Below are 23,639 nucleotides of genomic sequence, written 5' to 3' on the forward strand. Positions count from 1 at the left end.
TTTTAGCTAAATCTTGGGTCTAAGGGTAGGGGGGCATACAAGAGTCCTCTGTGACAAATCAGTGAAACAGAAAAATAAAACTGACTTGTCCAATAATGTCATTTATCAAAACATGAATGTCCTACAGCTGCTGTCAGGAGGTCATGGTTATGTTTTAAATGATGCACATAAAGCATTGTGTTCAGGACTTAAACACTTTAAATGTTTAGACTGACATCAATTTCCCACTAATCGACCTTCTTTGTGCTGCTCAGTGCTTTATAGCTAAAACCAGTGAGGGTAAACCTCATGACTTGCACCTCTCCCCCTTCCCTTTGTCTGTCTCCTTGCCTCCTATTTAGCCTGTGCATTTGATTAGTTAATCGCCCCCCTCCCTGGCCCCCCCAGTCCTCAGGTGGAGGCAGAGCGCTCGGGCTTCTCATCCAGCCAAGCTGTTCTTTTGGAAGGGAAAGGAGGCAGCTGTGTTTACAGCCCGGGTCCTGGCGTACATTTAGCAGAATCTATTATTCATATCGCTCAGTATCAGAGCGAGATCTCCAGCCACCTGTCTCGCTGACAAGCTCGCCCCCTTTTGTGGCGCTTTCCGTTCGGAGCAAATTACGCTCGTCTTGATGAATTGAGTTTTTATGAGCGTTGCTGTAGCGCCTGGGCATCCTCATGCCGAGCCAGGGACCATCAGGGGCCCATGGAGATTTTCCTAGTCAATGGGCAAACGTTTGGAAGAATGTAGATTCAGGAAGGGAAAAGAGGGGAAATCAGAGTGGTTTTTACCTAGAGCTCATGTCTTCTGTCAGCGTGTTTTTGTCCACTGGCTGCAGCTGTATCCCTGCCAGGGCTCAGCCACATCCTTACACCTGTCAGCATTTGTTTCCCTTCCTCTCTCTGCCAGTCTCGCATCCTTATTGTTGTTTACCTCGCTCGCCCAAGTGCTGGCCCTGATCTGAGATTTGAAGAACGAGCAGCGGGAACAAAGGCTTCCTTCAGAACAGGTTTTCTCTGACACGCAGCTACCTGATGAGTCTGCCGGTGAACTCTCTCCCTCCTTTGACTGTGTGCGAACATTTTTAATTAAAGAGGAGGTGTGTTAACTCGATGATAAGCACCCCTGATAACTTATAACACAATTCATAATTTATAAAGATTTTTGCTTTCATCTTCACTAGTTTGCATAAAACTAATTACTCTGTAAATGTTATTCATTGCAAAATATATTTTTTTCTCTCTCCACCCATGTGTAAATCACAGCGCCCAGCCACCAAGTGTTGCTCTGGGACTGGTTAGCATGCAGAGAAGAAAGGTAATGATGAGTTGTTAGGGGCGGTGTCGGGGCAGACCTGTACGTCTGTTGCATGTTCTGCTGCTTTAGATTCATCATTTTAACTACTACAAATTGCAGCACAGAGCCTGAGTTTGCATTTAACCAGCCTCCAGGTAGACTTTAGCTGACAAATGCAAGACCAAAAACCAACAGGAATACATGCATTTAACAATCTGTCATCACCTATATACATGTTATGCAGATAGTGGATACTGATAGAAATCTGACCTATGTATTCTAGTTTCTCTCAGAGAGGTTTATCCTGGTTTTGAGAAACCAGGATAACACTGGGTCTCAGTGACCAGGATATGTCTACTCTATCATTTACTGGTTATACTACAACCACAAAAACCTGGGCTTGGGTCCTCCACCATGTTACAGTAGAACAGATACAACTTTGTGACAGGTATTTTAATGTAAGAGGCCTTGTACTGCAGTTTTATAAATATGATTTAAGAAGCCTCTGCAAGTGGTGTTTTGCATGAACAGTCATACCTGCAGAGTGTATTGATCCTGCCACTGGACGACAGTGATCACTGCCAAAGAAAATGTAGATCCAACCAATCCTCCTCAAGTTAAACCCCCTCCCTGAAAAGAAACAACAGGACAACTTTAGTTTTGAAGGGGGAAATAAGAAAAGTAAGATGTATAAATAAAAATGCCGAAACACATTGGCTGCAGTTTGTTTTCAATTCCCATTCGATTAAAGTGTCCCTGCAGGAGCCAGTGAGGTTGGGTACAGGGCGAGGTGCAGAGACATAAATCAAAGTGGTCCAAGGAACAGTAATCCTCGCTGAACATTTTGGACTGATTGATATAAATAACATTGTCCTCGCCATCTGTCCAAAGAGGGACCTTTCCAGTTAGTGTTGAGCTGCAACGGCAGAATAATTAATGAATGGTGTCCTTTGTGCCGGTAATAAAGAGGAGACAAATTATGTTATAATCCAACTGCTGCTCGTTTGTCACAGCCAAATAAAATGTCAAATAAAAGTGAGGGGCCACAGTGTTTGTTTAATGGAGTGCAAGCTACCTGCTCCAGAGTCTGACAGCAGGGTGGGACGGCTGTAAAAAGCAAAGCCTGGATTCCAGTCTGCAGGAATCCACTCAGACTGAATGTGGTGCTGTGTGCTGATTATGTGCTGCACATTTAACAAATGTTCACACACACAAACAAAGAGTTTTCTTCCAAAACGACTCTGGATGTCCATTCTGGACTAAGATTATCTTTCATTACTAATCAAATATAGAATATCCAATCTGTGTCTCTGACTCTGTGATCTTAGTGCTGCTAGTTCCTGTAATCAAATATAAAATGGGTTAAATTAAAAGCAGTGATACTGTAACTATACACTTAAAAAGATTGTGAGAATTCAGGTTTATAGAATCAGCATCAGTTAGATGATGCTTTGATGCAGCGATTAAGCAGTGACCTCATGTATCTTAGTCGCTGGCCTAGAAGTATTCATCGAAATGATCTGCTCAGGGTAGCACTAGCTCATTCCAGCATTACGTCCTTGTGCTGTTTAGCAGTGTAGAGGTCAAAGGTCACACTGCAAGTGCAAGGTAACTCTCAATCACCAAACCAGGAGTTCTGCTCTAGAGTTGTGCAACATCTGTATGCATTGCATGAAACCTCTGCTCAGGTATTCATAACCTGAGATCATGGTTGGATTGCTGTCATTGATCGGCCAAAACACCTAAATTGAATTTGTATCCCTCATCTCACCTCTCTGCAAAGCTTGCACTGTCATAACCAGTCGAAACCTGAATCTTAAATCCCCAAGCAAGAGACAACGTCCAGAAAGAAAAAAGATCGCAACAAATTTTTATTCTCATCACAAGTGGCGACTAAAGTGTAACGACAGGTTGACTTAGGACTTAGCAGCATGAGAGTGTTTACAACACAATGCCAACAGCAGATCCGGCACAAAATCTGTAACTGTAAGAAGTATATTATATGTACAGTCGGGTATTATGCTAATGCCCTGATCTTGAAGGACTAAGGCCCTTACAGTCTTTACTGACATGAAGACATGTTTTCTTAAAATAGGATCAATCAGTCATCCAGCTGATGAAACAGCCCGCCGTGTTCCCAATGAAGTTTCATCTATTTTTAGAAATGAGCATAAATATCTCGAAACAAGAAGCAGAAGTATTCTTATCCTAAAACCAAGGTGACTGTTGTGGGACAAAGTCAAAATTTTGAGAAAATATGACAATGTTCCACATATTTGAAGAAGAAAAACATGTTTTAAGGGTTCCTCATGTTCATTTATTTTGACAAAACAAATACAGTACTTGCTGTTCCTTTAAATATTTGGTATGTGCCTGAATCCCTCACATACATGAGCAAAACAAAACAAAAAAAGCAACATATGCCTACTATCTAACCTCAAAGGATGGACTTCTTTTGCAAATACTACATCCCACGCTGTGGTGATGCTCGCGTTACAAGCTGAGAATCAAGTGCAAAGTGAACTTGAACTCTCAGAAAGTTTGGAGGTGTCTTGGGAGGCAAGGACAAGGGAAGAGCTGCCAAACAGCACTGGCTCTGGGTGGAGGAGGAGGCAACCTAGACAGGAGTTGAATGCTCTGCAATATCGCCTCCAGGTCCATCAATCACCCTCCAAATTAAAGGCGAGGTGAGGCGTAGGCTTCACTGGCCACATCTGACATCAGTCTCACATCCGACAGCAATGAGGACATCACCCAGATTGTGAGAATGCTATATAGGTACGCTCATTCTGCCCACGTCGGTGTCTCGGAGGGGCCCGCAATGTCCACACCAACAAAAGGAGTTGCCACTTTATGCAATCAGCACTGTTCTGTACATATTAAACAGCCCAACATTCTCAACCCAGGTTCATTTTAATTAGAGGGGAATTTGATCACTGCCATCTCCCACGGGCACTTTTGATGTTAATAAAACAAGCTGTACCTTCGCAAAGCAGAGCTCTCCTTCCAAAACAGGGGAGCCGTGGGGGTGAAGCAGAAGAGAGGAGGAGGATGGGGGTGGTGGAGCACAAAAGGACAAATTCCCTCTTCAAGTCAATACTACAGGGAGGTGTCAGAGGTGTGAACCTCCATCGTGCTGGGAAGCATTGAGCAGAGGTTGCCGAGGTGTCAGCGGGATCATCAGTGTCAACCAACTACATCACTGCCTTACACAGGCTGGCTCATAATGAACGGCTGAGGTGTTCCCCTTTTCTGCTCTGGCACTTTGGTGTATTCATTCAATAGATGTCATTAACAAAAGAATGAGATGAATCTTAACAGCTAAAGATAATGCTTGTCTGTATGAAGGTGTCAAATAGTAAACCTGAATAAAAAGTTCACTGCAATGTGAACTTAAAGAGGGAAAGGACAGTTTGTGATGTTCATAATTTTCCAAAATTCACTGTTTAAATGCTGTTAAGTTCAAATGAAGTGCTCATATTAAGAGAGATGAACATTGGATTGCTTCAGAACACTCAAATTCAAGAATACAAATACGTGAGAAAAATGTCTATGCTGACTTAGCTTGTGCAGGTTCACTGCATTATTTCTAATAGTCAGACTGTGGATTACAATAAATATCAAATACCACAGGAAATTCCCCAGCACTTGACAAGAGGTTAACTGTTCACCTTCAGTCAGCTTTTCAGCTGAAATTATTTTGTGGTTTCTGTTGTTTTGTTTCTCAAAATTACATTTGGGAACCAAAACCGAATGTGTCTCTTTATAAACAGTAGAAGCTGAGTTTTTCAAACAGACACAAAAACACTTCCACTGTGTTAGGGTAATGGCAGGAAGCCCAGAGACTGGTATCAACACATGAACCACAAAAGCAAAGCAGCTAAAAGCAACTAGTTAGCAAAGCAGGTGACAAATCATTTCATCTTTGAAAGAGAATTCGACCATCTCCAGAGTAAAGGCCTGTGTTTAGGTGTCTGTGGCTACAAAAGATGGACTGAATTTCAGACCAAACTTTGAATCAGTATTTAGTTGTCATATTTTGAAACAACTTTTCAGCTCTTTAGCACACACTGTAAAAGCTTATAATATAATAGCATTTGCATTTATTTCCCCAATAAATGAAGGAAACGGTCATCTGTGCCTGAAGTCAATGCTCCATCTCTCCTCTGCCTCCAGGCTGCTCATTAAATGGCCAAACGAGCAGTGGAATGAGTAAATAATTCAACAAATAGATGAATAAATAAAAGGGGTCGGACTCTGTTGTGGTTAAGCAGAAGTGGGGTGGGTGGGGGTCATTCAGCTGGGGAGCCACCTATGGCAGAGGGAGGGCAGCTTTCTCTCTCTGAACATGTACCGTCTGTACAATCCTGAACCTTGGCACTGGAACAGGCATCTGCTCCCAGCTCCTCTCTGCCAGTCCACCCTATATACACAAACATCTGCTTCCCCAGAACAAAAAAAAAAAAAAAAAAAAAAAAAAAAAAAAAAAGGGGGGGACGCAGCACTTGACAGGGCTGCATCTCGCCATTTTGCCTGGCCCTGTCCGCCGGTTCTTTGCACAAAAACCTTAATGCATCCTGTCAAGCCATTAGCTGGTGATACGATCGGCTCACAGGCCCCCATTAAGCCATCAGTGTCCACCTGTGATAAAGACGACCATTTGTTTTCTTAAAGCCCTACTTAATGTCCGTTTAACTCAATTTGTCAGGAAATGTAAAACAATTTCCTCCCCCAACAGTCCTGAAATCTGGTCAGGTTCAAAACACAGAGGAGAAGGAGGAGGGAGGGCTTTTCTTTCCAAGGATGCATATTCAAATGAGGGGATCAAATCACCTCTCATACTGACATCTCGTGTTGCGTGAGCACTAAGAGGTAGTCTGTGTTTTCCCTCTAAAAGCTGATTTTTGGACAGCAGGCGTAGGAGTTGGAGGTTGTTTTGCCTCCATTAGCCTCGGTCCACGGCCCCTGCTCCCTCTCCTTATGTGTCCGTGACAGCACTTTGAATCCAGCCTTGCCGATATTACCGGTGCACATGTCACGCTGCCGCAAGAGCGTGATAACACCTTTTAAAACAAGATTGTCCCTGATGCTCACAAACACACATCGACTGATCACCCCTCCTCCTCATTCACATCCCCAGTGAGGACACCTAAGAGCCACCGAAACATCTGTTTATGTTTTGTCTACAGATAGATCATTTGGACTTTGGAGGGGTGGCAGCAGTGAGATGGGGAACAAAACATAATGATCCTTTGCCATGTTGAAATCCCAAGCGCTTGAGTAGTAAATCAGCTATTAACTCCAAAAGTGAGATTTGAAAACTATCTGGTAAAAAAATAAAAGTCTTGCACACCACAAGTGCCTCAGATTTGCAACGGTGCCCTCTTTGGTGTACACAATTGCCCCGGGTGCCCCTTCTTCCCTGGCGGCAGGACAGCGACTTAGCCAAGCAGGCAGGAAGTGGAGGGGCCTGCAGTAGTGGCGGCAGCAACACTGTCGACATCTGTCGTGGTTGGAGAGCTCAGTGCACAGGAAATGGGGTGTCACGGCGCGTGCTTGTTGGCCATTATCCTGGCATTCTAATGAAGTGTGGGCAGTTCACAAAAGGGGGTCTCTGGATGGCATGTTGAATGCACGGATGGGCAGAAGCAACACACACCCACGCCGTCCCTTTGCCCTCACTCTCCCCTTCAAACCCTCCCTCTGTTCTCTCTTCCTGGTGCCTGTATCCCATCTGCCCAAGTCCCTGAACTGCACCCAATGGGACGAAGGCTGTTCAGGAGCACATGCGCAGTACACCAGGCACTTTCCTGTGACAGGCTGAGCGTGAGGCCATTAGGCATCGCGGCATGGCCGGCGTGTGATTGGAAACACACAGTGAACAAGTGTCCTCTCGGCACAGACGCTGCCTCACACTAGGAGAGCTGAGCTGCAGCACTGTGGCGCCATCAATATACCTGGCCCTAATGGTCTTCGCACCACAGATCAAGTGGTGTTGCTGGTTTCCTGAAGGGCCTGAAGTGGCTGTTTATTGATACAGCAAACAGAAAAGACTCCCCTGCCTGAATGTACTTCTACAATTTTACAGCATAAGATGACCCTGAGTGCACACAATCGTACATCAGAAAGGCAATTTATAGAAATCTACGGATGATGGTGTTAAATATTTGAAAAGGTGAAAATTCTGTATATGTTTGAAAGAAGACAAATACTTTGACTTTTCATTCAACAATTCTAAACCCTAGAAGTGTCCCATTAGTGCTCAGACTGACTCAGGGGTCAAACTGAACAATGTATATGCTTCTACAATATGTAACTATGAAAACTGCAGATATCAAGATTTCACTCACAAAATGAATCAAGTGTGACAGAATTTTAAAAGATAATGGCTTTATATATTTATACAGAGCAAATTAAAAGGACCAGGTTGGGGCAAACTATTTTATTAATGTATTTATGTGATAATCACACTTGTCAACATTTGAACACGTCTTTTCACACAGTACTCAGCATATTTTGCTTCTCCCCACACAAACAATCCCTCTTCAGGTAAAGAGTCTCCATTTACGTGTCTGCCCATCACTGTAATGGGCTAATGTACCGAGTAAATGTTGCACTACAGCCCTGAGTGCTTCATCAATATGTCCGACTGATGCAGGACAGAAGGGGGGTTATCATCAGCACCAGATGCTAAGCCACTGAAACTGCACACAATCAATTAGGTTCCTCTGTGCATACAGTAGCATCACACTGCAGCTGCGTTTGCACAGGAGAAACATCGCTTCATATCTGGACAAGACGTTGGATATGAGTGCATTTACATCTACAGCCTGTGACTCGGGGTCTCTACAAAGCAGACTGGTGTACTGATCTGCAGGCCTGACAAGATGAGGTCATCAAATCATCCAGTTGTGTTTTCTGTTTGGAGACCAATCACGCCACAAAAAGGCAGTAGTGATTGTTTTGTCACACTCAAAAATGGGGGAAAAAACAACAGTACTAGGTCATGTAATGACAACTGAGTACACTCTATTTGCAGATGAAGTGAAATTTGGCTAAAAGCTTGGAAAAAATGTTGCTGGACAACACAAATAAATTAGAAGTTTGAAGAAATTTACCCTAAAACATTAAAAAAAAAAAAAAAAAAACACTATCGAGCACAGACCTCAGTTTTTAAAAAAGGTTCTTCATCCCACATGTGCTTTCCCTCAAACACCAAATCACCCAAAGACTACACTCATTTTTCACAGCGACCTCTGCAGATCACTTCATAATGACCTGATCTCTTTGTCAGGGCCAGCAGAAAGGATTGTCTACCTGGAGACAAACCGCCCTACAGTCCCCAGCAGCCGCTCAGATTCTGACAGAGGAAGTAGATAGTTAACCACATTACCTAACATGCTGTGATGGATGCTGCAGCTCTCTGCAGGGGTCAAGGATCACGCAGCCCCCCCCCGCCCCAAGGAAGACAGATGAGGGTGAGCAACGCTGACACTTCTCTTGCTCAGCCTTGTTTTTTTTATTCCCAAAGCAATCTGATACCTGATTGGCTCTCAGAGGAGCCCAGACTGCTGTTGGTTGATGGCACACGATTAATGACGGCCGCTGCAACACAACCCGACACTGTTACCGTAATTACTGGTCCGGCTGAGGGGAAGTTGAGCCAATTCTGCTCAAAAGTGGGTATTAACTTAATATTAAGAGATGCTTTTCACACACTATGCTTATATCTACCACAGGACACTTGAACAAAACAACCTGTATTGAGCTGATGAGGACATTTACAGCTGCTGCCTTGCAGTGATTTCCTATTGCACGTGAAGCTGTATGAATCATATGAATATTTTAAAATAATTCGCTGATTTTTAAATAGGTGGCAAATTCATTATGACTGCAAACAACAGTAGAACGCATTGTGGCACTCAGGTAAAGCATATACCCTGAGGATGAGATGGATCAATGTGTCCTCACACCACATCACAGCAGCATGTGAAGGGGAGAGGCACAGGAATGCTGAATCAGCATTTAATTTGTTACAATGACTTGAACAGCAGCTGGTGGACGGCCAGCCCGCCCCCCCAGTACAGGATGCACTTTTACCTTTCAGCCACTTTCACTGCCTCATCCATCACTGTGGAAAAGCCTGAGAACGCTGTTTACCATAAAGCCCTGATGCTGTCTGCCCCTGCTCGGCATCAGACTGGACACAACCTGGACCTCGGAACTGGCACAACAGAGCTAGAAAATGCCCATGTGCAAAAAACTGGAAAACAGCTAACTTATCTTATTGGCAAATTCTTATTATTGTTCCTGATTCCTTCATTGATTTAGGGCATAAACCTTCTTTCAGAAACATGTGTGTTCCTCTGTATTATGACTTTGGATAAACAACTTCATTCTGTTGTTTAATCTGGATTTTTTTCAACTTAAGACTCCTGTCGAAGGTTAAACAGTTTTTTTTTTTAGCTTTAATAATCATAAAAAGCTCAGACATGCTTTTATTTCTATTTTTATAACTCCCTTTATGTGGGCATAAATGCATCGTATTTCGATCAGCTGCAATCGGTCCAAACATGTTGCGGCCCGTTTGCTGCACTCCCCTGGCTCCCGGTACGGTTCCCAATTTTCCTTCAAAAAACTTCCAATGACCTACAGAGCCTTAAATGGTTCTGCTCCCTCTTATACCCCCAATGTTTTACATCTCTGTGTTCCTACTAGGATGCTTAGGTCTAAGGACCAGATGCTTCTAGTAGTCCCGAAGGTTCAACTAAATTCTAGAGGTGAGCATGCCGTTTCTTCTGCTGCCCCTAATTTGTGCAATACCTTTGCTCTACATATTTGGATGGCATCCGCTCGCTCCGTTTTTAACAATCAACTTAGTTTTATTCCCTTGATTTTAATCAAGATTAAGTTTTTAGTCTGATTCAAACTGCTTGTAATTTTGTTTTCTGGTCTGGATGGTGATATGATCTTCTGTCCTTTAATAAAGCACTTTGGCCAACATCTTGTTGATTTTAATTGCGCTATATAAAACATATCTGAAAAAATAAAACCTAATAATGGGGTATCCATATTCTAAATTGCTGTGCTCCAGTGTACTAATATATAACTCTCCTGGGTCTACAGATGCTTCCTCATATAAACATTTAAAAATATATAACTGCAAACAAATGTTTGATAATTTGTAGTTCTCACAGTGTGTTAACAAGAAACAGAATATAGCAGTAGTACAGCAAAGAACTACTTGTACATACCAGTAATTTACTGTATATGTGCTCTCTGTGTGCTTAAACTTTGAAGTATACTGCACATCTTGCCACATTAGTGACATTGTTGTAAGTCGTCACCTTTGACAGCTGATTGGAAACAGGTGGTGCGACATCACAGATTGGGGTGTGGCCACTGGTGTTTGGACTGATCACGGCAGCAGTAGTTAGGAGTCTTCCTTCCATTTTTATTCCTATCCATGGATATTTAGCTACAATTAAACAGGTTAAAAAAAAAGTCCTGATACCTGGATCCCTGACATCTGCAGCTGTTGTAATTAAAGGCTCTTCAACTACATGGGTTCTTTTACAGTGTAACCTGGCGCAATCGCCCGGCTGTCAAACCTCACTGAATCACCTCTGACAGTGAACAATTGTCCGGCACTTATGCTGCTTATCTGAGTATGTCCAACAGTGGCTGAGGGAAGCAGAGCCCTTAATCTGCCTATAATCAAACCTGACAGTCACCTGCAGCAAGGTGTGGCGCCACGCAGGGAGCCAGTTAGCCGAGAGCACTGATCAGCAGCGAGAAACGACCAAGCCATTAATATTAATCGTCCTAATCGGGCTGGAGAATGGCGGCGTGATCGGAATGCAATAGAAGGTAAACCTCAACACTATGTGCGCCAACACGGCTGGCGAGCATGCTGTTGTACATCAAGGTAACCTGCAGCGGTCTGTTTGAAGTAGGTGAGGGGAAGCCAGGTTTTTACTACTGTTAATTATGTTCTTTGTAGTGCGTCTAGATGAAGGGGCCTCACCTCATCTCTTTCACTTTCCCTGCACGTCTGCTTGTCTTTGTTTTTCTCTCCTCCTACCCTGCATTTCTCTTTAGGTTTCTCTGAGATCAACTTCTTCTCTTACTACATTTTGCCACCTTTGTTCCATCTCTTCAATTAGACAAAGAGATTTGCATTCCCAACCCTTTTCTTCTTTATGTTCTTCATTTTCCCTTATCTTTTCTCTTGGCCCTTTCTCTCCTCTTCTTTCTTTGCTTATCTTTTCTGCATAGGTCAGTTCTGGTAACTCTTCTTTCTCCATCATTTCATCTCTTTATTCTTATCATTCAACTGCTCAGTAATTTTCAAAATTCCTGTCGCTTCCTTCTCTTTTCCATGTTCCTCCCTTCATCCTTTATTTTCTTTGTTCATCCAGTTTTTCATCTTTCTTGTCACCTTCATCTCTGCAGTTTTCTTGTTTCTCTTGCATCATCCATCCTCTTCTCCTATCATCCTTTCCCCTCCACCTCTTCTTCTTCTCTGGTCCATATCTCTCTCTGGCTCCATGACCCTGGCTCTGACAGAAGATCAGTGTACTACTAAGACTCCAGCTCCTCTCGGTGAGCAATGATCACCTCTGTTTATCCCAGTGTCGCCGCAGTGACGGCCAACTTCTTCCAGACTCTGCTTCATCGAGGCTGTGAGCAAGTGTGAGGGCCTTATCTCGCCGCAGCCACACAGAGGATTACTTTACCAGAGGAGATGTAGTCAGGGATACAGGGTGCTGCCTCACCTCTCATTCTCACAAAGCTAAGAGACAGTCCAGGAACCATGTTAACAGTGATCTGATAGCAACTGACAAATACACCCTCTCTTTGTCTAATTATTTCCCTGTCACTTGTATTTTTTTTTCCTTCCAGGGAACCGGAAACGTACTGTTAGGATAAACATTTGAAAAAAGCAGCTCACGCTGGCTCTAATAATCAGGAAGGAGCAAAGATCTTTGGTTGAGAAATGGAAGAAACTGGCTGTGGCAACAAACAACCTACAAGAACCTTTTTCACAGTGGCAGAGAGGGAGAAGGAAATGGGTAAACAGTGTGTGTGTGTGTGTGTGTGTGTGTGGTGGTGGCGGTGGTGGTGGTGGGGGGGGGCAAAAAATCCTACGCTCAGCAGCTTTGAGAGTCCAAGATGTGAAAAGTGACTGGTTGATTTATCATGGGGGAAACGGAGCCACAAAGTACAATTTTCTACCTTGGCTGCAAACAATAATTCATAAGGATGTTGCCTCCTGATAGCAGCAGACCTTTGTGCCGTGTCAGTCCGAGAATATGATCATAATAGATGTCTGGACTTTGCAGGTAACTACTTTAAAAGCCATTAGTAGTAGTTGTGATGGAAGATACCAGCTGCTGCTTCATATGCTGTAATAACAACTTGGATTTGCAGATAAAGGGGCAGAAAAATGAGAGGGGTGTTTTCTAAAGGAGCTCAAGGACTATTACAGATAAACAGGTTATGTCAATTAAAACAGCTGCACAGGGCTGGCCCATAATCCCACTCCTCCCACCACCATGAAAGGAGGAGAGCTGCTGTGCCTTCTTTCATGCATCACAACTTTAAAGGACATGAACCCCAAATCTCTACAAACCAACAGACATTAGCTACAAGGCGAATAAGAAAACGTACCGCGCTGTCATGTCTCTCTGTTGACCTTTCAACTGGAAGTACTTAGACGGAGTACTCCCAGCAATAGTCATGCATCACAGTTTAATGGCATGTCAAGAAAAGGCTTAGTGCTTTTTGTTGGTGCACATTTTTTATCGCCACATCGGCAGATTATGAGAGAGCTAATGAACTCTGCAAATCTGAGGACAGAAAAAAAATCCATCTGCTTTTGTTCCAAGTTTTCTGGTTCTTGTTTTTCTGAAAGTGGAGACTAACTCCAAAACAAGCCCATATTGAGCAGGGAATCTAATACAAAAACTAATACTTGTAATAGGCAGGCGCAGATGAGCAGCGGTCTTTATGTATCCTCAGCTTGGAGAATATTGGATCTAGGCATGCTCAATGTCATCCGTTTTGCTCTGGGAATGGCTCATAAAGGCGGTTGATGTGACTTTAAAGTTCCTCAGGGAACTGAGTGAGACTGTTTAAAGACTCTTTAAAGCCACTGTCAGAAATACTTGCAGGGGATTAATAACCATGAGTTTACCTACACTTTCGTCTCCTTGATATGCAGAAATCAAATTATTCATGCTTTTTGCAAGTATGTAAACAATTGCAGGTAAAACACCCCATTATTGAGGAAAATGGCCTGTCATGTGCTGATTTTATTAGTTCTTCATATTCATAACCTGGAGAAAATGGATTATTTTCTAAATATAAAAATGTCCTCTTAAGTGTCACTTATATTTCTCTTTTAAAAATACTTATTTTATCTATGTTCGTAAACATTTTTGGGCAGACAGAGTTGAACCCGGCTGAATCACAAAGCTTCTCTTAGCTGCAGCAGCTATTTAAAGCAAGAACATAACATTTGAAAAAGAGGAAAGTCTTCCTCTCTGTGTCCAAGACAAGTGTGCAGTATCCTGGTGCCCCTCAGGTATATGAAACCAACAAGCCAGATCTAAGTGAGAAACAAATCATATATAATCCTCTGAATGATATCTGAATTCTAGATGATTCAAGTTATTGTTCTTTTTTGTTCTCAATTCCCAGGACTCCCTGGAAAGCACTAATAATGCTAAGTGAATTAAACCGACATGTTGCTTAACAACCCTGAAAGCTGCATGTTGGTTAAATAAAAACTAACCAACCAATCACACTGTCACTGATTTTTTTTTTTACAAGCATTCCCTCCCTGCCCCTATCATCGGACCAAACTGCCTTTTTCCCTCTGGTTTATTCCCTGTTTCTCTGCGGAAGGCATTGATTATTTGTTAAAATTACTTGCCCAGTATGCTGATGCAAACCTATGGCAGCTGTATCACATGTAGCGATCAGCCTGATGTGCTGCACCACATCTCCATCTTTTCCCTGTCTACAAGTGTCATGTTGGTGTCCCAGTTTTGATGCTCCACCAGAGAACATGGCTTTAAGCAAGGCAGACAGGGACAGAGAGGTGTATGGGCAATGCAGCATGAGGCTGCCTGTTGTATCACATGTGCAGGACGCAGCCTGCAGGAGAGAAGGGACGGGGAAGAAGTGGAGGAAAAAAGGGAGTGTAGCTCTAAGGAATCATGGTCCCCGTCACCTCACTTCTCCTGGGGGGATGACTGTGTGCTTTCCCGATTCGCCTGAGGTCTGTGTATGGGGGGCAGAGTCTTGTAAGAGCTGAAGGGCCCTGCAGGGACCTCGGCTTCTGTCATCCTCAGACCCAGAGCCATGTGCTGGGCCTTGGCAGCCCCGTCCCTTCTGTGCCCAGCCTCAAGTCGCTCTGGGAGGGAGGGAAGGTGGGGATGTGAAGGGTTTTGGCTAGGCAAGGTCTAGAGGGTGATTTATGTTGGTCCATGAGTGCACTATTTTTGGGTTCTGGATCTTTCTGACGATGCATTCAAGGAACAGGGAAAAGTAAAGGAACTGCCAAAGTACTGCCTGATTAGTTCAATGAACAGACCTCTGGGAAATAGAGTTTCTAAACTCACACCCTGAATCAACTTTCTGGAGTTGACAAATTACAGTATATACACTGTTACTTTACTGGACTATCAACTGAGTAATTCTGTCCCCTTGCAAAAAATTCTTACAGCATTTGTTAAGAACATTAAAGTGCATGAATGAGGTTATAATGGGACATTAAGGTACTCCTTGGGCATGAGAGTGCATTAAATTTGCTGATATGAAAGACAAAACCTAAATTTCTGTTGAGAGCAAAGAGGTTTAACATTATGTGTAAGGCCATTACTTTCTTAGGTACACTCAGACGATCTGTCTGCAGACAGCAGATTCTGCTTTAATTCACACTCTGCAAAAATAACACTCACGTCCATTTTAACTAGAAAGCAACAGTGAGGTTGGTACAGGCAGAGATGACGTGAGAGCAGGGTGGACAGACTCAAGCAGCTTGATTTAGATCTAATTTGTTTGAATGACAGACCTTTTTCAGAGTATAACTTGAAGGATTTCATCAAAAAATGTCAGACATTCATTCTGCATGAAGGATAAGAGCCTAACCTTTCAAATGCATAAGCGATCCTCTCCTCACAAGCTGAGCTATTTTGATAGCAAAGGCCCATAGCTACCTAATAATGTCTCTTCATCAAGTGAGTTTTACTTTAACGAGAGAGAGTGTCAGGGTGATATTTTGGAATGAAATCTCAAATGTTGATCAGATGAACACATTTTGACTGGGTATAAAAAGAAATGTGTAGTCGGCTGAGTTTTGCAACTGACCCCAAAAAGCAGCAAGACTTCATAAATGGCAAAACAACCAACATGCTATCTGATCTGCCACCTCTAAGTTTCAGGCTTCATTAAGTTAAGGCATCTAAAATGACTTGTTCAAAGTATGACAATAAGCAAAGATGTGGAGAGACAGATCAGAGGCAGGATGCAAATAGCTGCTTCTGAACATCCTCCTGAAGAAGCTTTGTGGCTCTATAAAAACATCACACTACTTGCATCTGCCTCTCCTTCTGAGAGACAAGAGTCATTATTTACGTGAGCTCCTTTGTCAAGAAAAAACATATTGGTCTTCTTCCATTAATTTTCTCCTGTGGACATATGGAAAAAAACTGCAAGCAAACATGATCGATGCTGAAGAGTCACTTATGTGTAAAAAATATGGAGGAAGTGTGTTTGAAACTCATCAGTGAGGGACTTAATGGACTGACTGTCCTTTAAAATGCAGTATAGTCTGCTTTAAATGCGGCTATCAGTCATTTTGTAAGAGTAGGTGTCTCATCATTTGGGGGAAGTCAACTCTTCAGATGGAGGTAATGTCCTCCTCCTTGGACTGGCTCTCACTCCTGGCTCCAAGATAAGATGCCAGAGCCAACAATACATTTTATTACCAGCATGGTAGCATGTACGCGCTCTGCACTGCTGCCAGATACAGAGAGTAGAAAACGAGATAGTAGAGAGACACAGAGAGGGAGGGGGCGGTCATAAACGCAGAGAGGAAAACAATCTCATTGGCTCTGCTTTCATCAGATAGGTGGTACCGTGAGCTAATCCCCAGGCTTAGCTGCATGTTGCCCAGCACGGCACCCAGCCGGGTGTCACCAGGGCCACCCTGGCAGATCTGGTGGGCCATGTGGCTATCTCAGCATCCCTAGGGAGGTTCACAATCCTGCCATGTTGCATTTACCTTCTGTGCAGGTGGCCCTGCTGGCCCTTCACTGGCTATCACCAGTTGAAGTGGAAACTTGCATACTTTGGCAAAGAGAGTTTGAAAACTGTTTGTACTTTAAAACCCACAGACAAAGCAGCTTGATGTTAGTAAACTGCACATCATATGCATTTTCCCACATTCTTTTTTACTCCTGGCATCATCTGCAGAGCAAAAAACCCTGGATGTGATTGTTATCTTGACGTACAGACAGTGGCGACGAAACATCTCAGCTTTCTGAGCTCCAGGGTTCAGGTTGTTTGGGGTTACAGCCGGAGTGAAAGCTGCCCTTTCTTTATGTTAGTGAGTCAAAGTAACAATCTGGTGCTCAAACTGCTGCACGATGCCTGGTCGTTCAGTTGTTAACTCAACTAATCTTAAATATCCCTCCTGTTAGTCTATATAGCCTGTTGACTGGCAAGCTGAAGCCTTACACATCATTTCCCCATTAACTGTTTACTGTCTCATATATGTTCTGTATTTTTAAAGTTGATTTACTTCATATGTTTAGTTTCAGACCTACTATAAAAATAACATGCCTCTCACTTTAATTTTAATTCCAGGCACTTCCATTTTTTCCATGTGCTTTAAAGAAAAAAACCCTCAAAAATAGGCATTAATGGACAAAAGAAGACAACACAAAAATAGATATTCTTTTTAAACAATTATATAATCTTATTTTTAATTAATTTCATACATAAATATTTGGGGATTGTGTTTTACAAATGTATTGATTTGCTTTCATACTTGTCTTTTTCAATTATGCAAAAATGCTTTTTAGGTTTAATTTTATTTCACATTTCTTTCATTTATCACTTTTTTGACTAGTTATTGAGCTATTTGCATGTTTACTTTCATAGCTTTTAAAGCAGCAGTATCATATACTTCTTTATCCATTTGTTTATGTATTCATATTTATTTACCGACTGTGTTTACCGACTGTGACCCTCCTCCCGTTGGCTGATTGTAATACTGCTGATAGAAATTCTCATTCTTCTGTCACTCCTCATTGTGAGCTGTTTCACCCAAAATGTAAGCATTACACATACACAATACCCGTAATATTTCAGTGTGGTAATCCTCAATCAACAGGCCCCCACTGGGGGAAAACAGGCCTCTCCTGTGTGTGTGTATTGTGTGCTGGCAGCAGGCCAGGGTCTTCCTCTGTACCAGCCGAGTCGGTTGCTTAGTGGAAACAGACAAGCCAAATCGGCACAGAGTGACCTATTTTGCTGCCGTGTGCCGCTGGGACTGTCTTTTCCCTAAACTAACCCTTGCCTACTCGCTGTAGCTCGCACTCTTTTTTCCTCTCACCCCTCCAAATGGGGGAAAAAGAAACCGAAAATTGCCCAGCAGTGGATGGACGGCCTCAGTGCCACACCTACTGATGTGGTCTGGGCTCTTCCCCTCTCTTCCCTTTTTGCTCTCCACTCCTCTTCAGAGGCACCTAATTATGAAAACCCTGACTCATTTACATGGCTATGTTTGATCTAAATTGCACTCCAAACCACACCAAATTAGGATCATCTGTGAATGTAAAACACTTTTTTTTTTTTGACTTTTTCTGCACCCCCCTTCACATTCTGTGTTCATGCAGGGTACATGTTCAAATGATGAAGGGGATTTACAGTTTTTTTTACATTCTCTGGAGACCTGAGCCCTGTCCCACCCCACCAACTGAGGGGGACCAGAGTCACTCACAATTATCCCAAGATCTGATCTGCACCCCCACCCACCCCATGCCCAAATTAGCCTGAGCCTCCTCTGACTGATTCGACGTACGGGCAGCACATTAATTACAATATGCCAATGGCTGGCACAGGCTAATTGCGGGCGCTTATTATTCATTCATGTTCTCATAATGTACATCATCTTTCTGTGCTTTTCTGTCTCATTCCAGCTTCTGCTGTTTGTATTATTCTATTATCAGCTCCTATATCGTTTTTGACAGTAGATTAAAGTTGCACCAGTGGTTTGCTGATGTCACAGCACATTTAAAGCTACTCCACACAAGTTTTTGTTACACTGAAAAACGACAAACAGAAAAAACAGACAGGCAAAGCTAAGCATCCATAAACAAGGTGGTAGTAGCAGTAAAAGTAAAAATTAAGATATACAAATATATCAGCAAATTTAGATGTCTGAATCTCTTCTTAGCAGAAATTCAATTTTAATCAATTATCATCTAATCATTAATAACTTAGTTTTTAGATATTCAGATTTTAGAAGGGCTTTAGTACTAGAGTTGTATGTTCATGCAATCTGTATTAATGTTAGCACGGTTAGCAAGATTATCTTAAGGCTAAGAAGTGGCCACTTCAGTACTTGTGGAAATACTGAGGCACCGCAACAAGTGACTTCTTGCAGTACTCAAGAGCAGTTTTACAAAGTTTTCACACTGTGGAGCTCTCATGCATTGTTCCGTGAGAAACCAAACATCACTCCCTTTTTTTCACATCTGAAGACTTCCTTGTCACTCCTTGTAATGTTAAAATGTGGACCTAGAAGAACCAATGACATTGTTATTGAGCTGCCATTTTTAAATGAATAGTTCCTAACCCTAACCTTTATTCCACTGCACAAATTAGAATCCATGAATAAGGACTATGGTCTTTAAAAAAAACAATCCTAAACTCTAAAAACATACAGACAGCACATTAATTACAGAGCTCCAAAGCTTTTCAGGTTTTTATCATTGGTAAAAGCAACAGCTCTGTGACTCAGATTAACTTTTACTGCAACACAAAGAAGCCAAATTCAAAGCATAGGGATCCCAGCTCTCATAGCTCCACCTTAAGATTACTTACAGTTTGGCAAGGTGTTAAACAAGAGAACATGAGTACATGGAGAAAACACACCTGCCTGCAGCCTTGAAGTAAAAAATTGGCATCTGTACCTTCACAGTTCAGGCCTCTTGCTGCTGTTTGGAGTCGTCTGGGGCAGTTTTTGACAAAGACAGCTGATTATTGAACTAAGATCAAACATCTCACCACAAATCTTTGAACAGGCAGCCAAGCTACGGAGAGGACTGCTATTCTGAGAAGTTTGTTTTCATGCCTTCTGTTGTGGTTTGACTGGGCGGGCGAGCTGTGCCTCGTTCCCCCAAATCCACAGAGCCTGGATCCAATAAGCCACAGAATCTGAGTGTGGCGGTGTGGTTGGCAGAGGCAGGATGCTTCAATCTACCTAGTGTACCCCCTTCACTCTTCAGGCCACAGCCTAGGTGCTTTTTCTCTTTCAACCCTCTTCATCTGAACACTTAATTCACAACAAATGTTTTCAGCCTTTGTTCCTTTCTTCTGTTCCCAGAAAGCAAGAACAGTCCTTAAAACTCAAAGCCTACAGGTAAACAGCAGCTTTGCCTGAGGATTTAAATGCTCATGGGAAGCCAAGGACGATGCTTTAACTGACACAAGCCTTCCTGATTTCAGCTGTCATATTGAGTTCTCTAATGTGCAGCCCTGGATGAAGCGTACAGAGTGAACTGCTCATGATAGAGTTCGAACAGGTTTTGATAGGGTTGCTTAGGTTAAAAATGAATGTAATACTGCTGGAGTCTGGCTAAGACATGCGCCTGTTTGGTCCAAACCAGAACCATAATTTGATCAAAACACATCAGTTCTGCTCTTTTGTCTTTAGTCATCTCGCCCCTTTTTCCACCTCCGAGCTTTGCTGCAGGTTTTAGTTTATTTGCACCACTCAAAAAAAGAAAGAAGGAAAAAAGAGAGATACAAAGAGTGTGGTCAAGGCAATGAAAACTCTGAGGGGTTTATAAAAACATCTTACCTCAAAAGAAAAAGAAAAAGGAGGATTAGATTGCTGCTGTCATGGAAAATGCCTGTAACTGCAATTTGGATGTTTTTCTTTTACCTGAATTCAAACTTTCCACTGTCATTTAGTCTGTTGGACGTGCTCAGAACTCTGTGAACCTTGAGGCTTATTAAATGCGGCAACTTTAAAATGTATGGCAGAATGAAAACAGAAAAGTGGCATGATAACTTCTGACTTTAACCACAGCTGAATTAGTTCAGATTTTGAGATTGGCATTTGAGTTCTGTTCATTTTAAACAAATCATATGAGACTCGAGGACATAATCGTACAGTACGTGTTGACAATGCTGTATGGTAATGCTATGGGAGTGAGGGTGCTGGGAGTACTGCCGAGGTGTATTTGATTTGTTGCAACATGGTTGGATGGCTTAGACAGATCTTATCTGTATCTTATATTGACAAAATACTAAAGTTAGAGCTGTGGCCACTCGGTTCTATGCTACTGTGTTCTTATCTGTCAAATGTCATAGCTTGTTGTTCAAGCAACCCTATTCAAAATGTGATTTTGCTGCAGCCAAGTGTGCAGCTTCTTTCTAGTTAAGCCAGTCTAAGGTTTGACCTGCCCTGTTTTTCTCTTACTCCAACTAACAGGTCACACTGGGTGTGGTCATCCTTGTTCCAAGCAGTTTTGTCCTAAAACATGCAGAGCATCACACAGATTTTAGGCACATCGAGTCCTACTTCACATTCTTACAAAGCAGAAAAACAGTTTTTCATACAAAATACTGGATCGTAATTTGTAGCTTAAAATATGTTTACGTTATCTCAGGATGCTCCTGACAAGACTGAAAAACAAGGTACGTAGGTGTATCTAGGGCATAAAACCTAACTGTTAAGGAACCAAGTTCAATTCTCTGCTGATCTTTGTTTTAAAAAAATCTTACAGCATCTTTCTCTTTATTTATGGAACTATTTTCTACATGTTCTGTGAGCTGTTATCTCTGACTCACTAATTAATTAGATAATGCTGTTGGTGATAAAAATAAATTCTATGATTTTTGCAAATGAACTTGATGCAGCTGAACCAAACCCCAGGAAGGTAAAGTAGGAAAGCACAAAGGAAAAAATTAAAGGGGGGTAAAAGGTTTTGTTGAAGGGAGGTCGTTACTTTAAAACTTTAAAATTCCTGCACTTCCTCAGCTGTGTTAGACCTCTCTCCATCTTAATCAGAGACACAGGCCAAATGTCAAATGAAAGGGCTCTCGGCTAATAACCCCAACGAGACGCATTTTAAGTCCCCCTTAGTCACATTTTGATCTCGTGAGCTGCATTCAGCGGCACTGAAGCTGGGACTGTTTGTCATAGCCAGGGGTGCTGGGAACTGGAGAGACGGGGACATGCCATGAAAATCTGACTGTCAACGTGCCCTCCTCAATTTATTAAGCAGCCCTCAGAGCACGGAGCTAGGATTCTGACCCTGATAATACAAAGCCTAGGGGAAAAACGGCATTGAGAAGCAAGCTTGACATCCTGTTGTGCCATATTCAGAATGAGATGCTAATTAATTACCATTGGCATCTTTAGCAATGTGTGTTAGCTCCTATTTGGTGCATCAATCTGTTAAGGGATCAAACTGAGGCATGCGAGGCTGTCACTGGTTCTTGCAGCCGCTGCGGTCGGCTGGATGTACAAGTTTCACCTTGAGGTCACAGCAAACACTGAGTCTGAACCCGTGATTAATAACTGGCCCACAGCACAAAATAACCATAATGAATCTGATCACAATGTGGATCAATAACAATGAATCAACCAGCTACTGAGATACACATCACTTCAAACTAACTCTCTAGTATGGCTGTGAAAAAAAAAAAAAACTTTTCAACATCCACCTAAAATACCTTAGGCTTATACACCCACTATGAAAGTGTATGGTGCTACGAGAAGAACTGAATTATGGGTAATGCAGGAAATTACTCAGTGCAGTATAAATTGAAAAATTAAAGGACAATACAAACGTAACACATTTTCCAAAACTTGCCATAAACATATGAGCATACTTCCAAGGATCCACTCCTCCAAAATAAAAGCCATGTGTAATTTTCAGAAGGTACAATAAATAACAAAACAATAATAATTCATTTAGTTCACAATATAAGCATGCAATATATCTGTCTTTGCCACACACACACACACACACACACAAAGAAATGGCATCACTGGGGCCTGTACAAACTAATTGGATTAATGCCCCACTGGAGACAGAACCAATGCAAAAGAGAAGAAAATGTACAAAAAAGGAAAATTAATCAATCAGGTTGACCAGGTTCCTGCTTCATCAGGAGGCCAGCAGCAGCAGCAACAGTCATTAACCAGAGATAATAAGCACAAGGTCAGGAGATTTCTGAATTATCTCCCCTTCTCCTCAGTGTTCTGTCAGACCCCTATGAGGTTGTGTTCAAGAGCGGGATCACGTTAATCAGCGGTTTAATTGCCACTTGCCTCGGAGTGTGTGAGGAATAAGGCCAATTTCCCAGAGTCTCTCCTTTAGGAGGAAGCAGACAGGTTCTTGGAAAGAGAAAGGGGTGTCAGGGAGGATCACTGGCACGGACAGGAGTTGCCTTTGACGGTACCAAAAAGGTCTCTATACTGTAGCCAACTGTTAGATATGAACATGTTTAATTAATGCAAATAGTTGGTATGGGATCATTTTTACAAACAGTTGTTGTAGCAGCATTAGTTGTAGTCATGGCAGCAGTACTGGTAGTATCATTTGTACCTGAATGTAGTAGTAACAGGAGCAGTAGCAACAGTGGTAGTGGCACTGACAGTAGTGCATATTTAAAATCTGAAGGCCTGTAGCAGCAGCAAAAGATGTTCTAGTTGCACTAATAAGGGCTCGGCTATCATTAATAGTCAAGAACTGTAGGAGCTACCATCAATGATCAAATGACTTTTTGTAAATGCAGCTTCTTATGTTGACTGCAAAGGGTTTTGTATGTGTGTCGGTATATGTGTGCACTGTATATATAGGTGTGTGTTTGTCTACAGTACGCAGTGTGTAAATGATGGCATGCAGAAATTGAATTTTACAGAATATGTTAGTAGCTGTAATGATAGTAAGTAAGACAGCAGCATTTGAAGTTGCACTATAAGAAGTAAAATTAACAATGTGTGCAGCAGCCATGGAGACAAAGCAGCTCATTGACAGCACAACAGTCCATTTTGTTCTTGATCATTTTTGGTAAAGTTTGTCTTGCTCTTTCAAAGTCTATAAGA

At 42.3% G+C, this 23,639-nt stretch overlaps 2 long non-coding RNA genes across 5 annotated transcripts in view; one reads left to right on the forward strand and one right to left on the reverse strand.

The window, feature by feature from the left end:
- Positions 1-370: 370 nt before the first annotated feature.
- Positions 371-23,639, reverse strand: part of LOC109955799 (uncharacterized) — a 131,927-nt gene continuing 108,658 nt past the window's right edge. For 3 of the 4 annotated variants that reach the window (XR_002274338.1, XR_002274339.1, XR_002274336.1), the window contains 2 exons: positions 1,814-1,906; positions 371-1,048 (listed from right to left, as the gene is read on the reverse strand). This is a non-coding gene — a long non-coding RNA (uncharacterized LOC109955799). The remainder of the gene's footprint in view (positions 1,049-1,813; positions 1,907-23,639) is intronic. The other variant, XR_002274337.1, reaches the window with a different exon arrangement.
- LOC109955800 (uncharacterized) lies at positions 10,647-12,342 on the forward strand. Its single transcript, XR_002274340.1, has 3 exons — positions 10,647-10,768; positions 10,856-11,146; positions 12,182-12,342. It is a non-coding gene; the product is annotated as an uncharacterized LOC109955800 (long non-coding RNA).

Source organism: Monopterus albus, unplaced genomic scaffold (genome assembly GCF_001952655.1).
Source record: "Monopterus albus unplaced genomic scaffold, M_albus_1.0 scaffold16.1, whole genome shotgun sequence".
Lineage (NCBI taxonomy): Eukaryota > Metazoa > Chordata > Actinopteri > Synbranchiformes > Synbranchidae > Monopterus > Monopterus albus.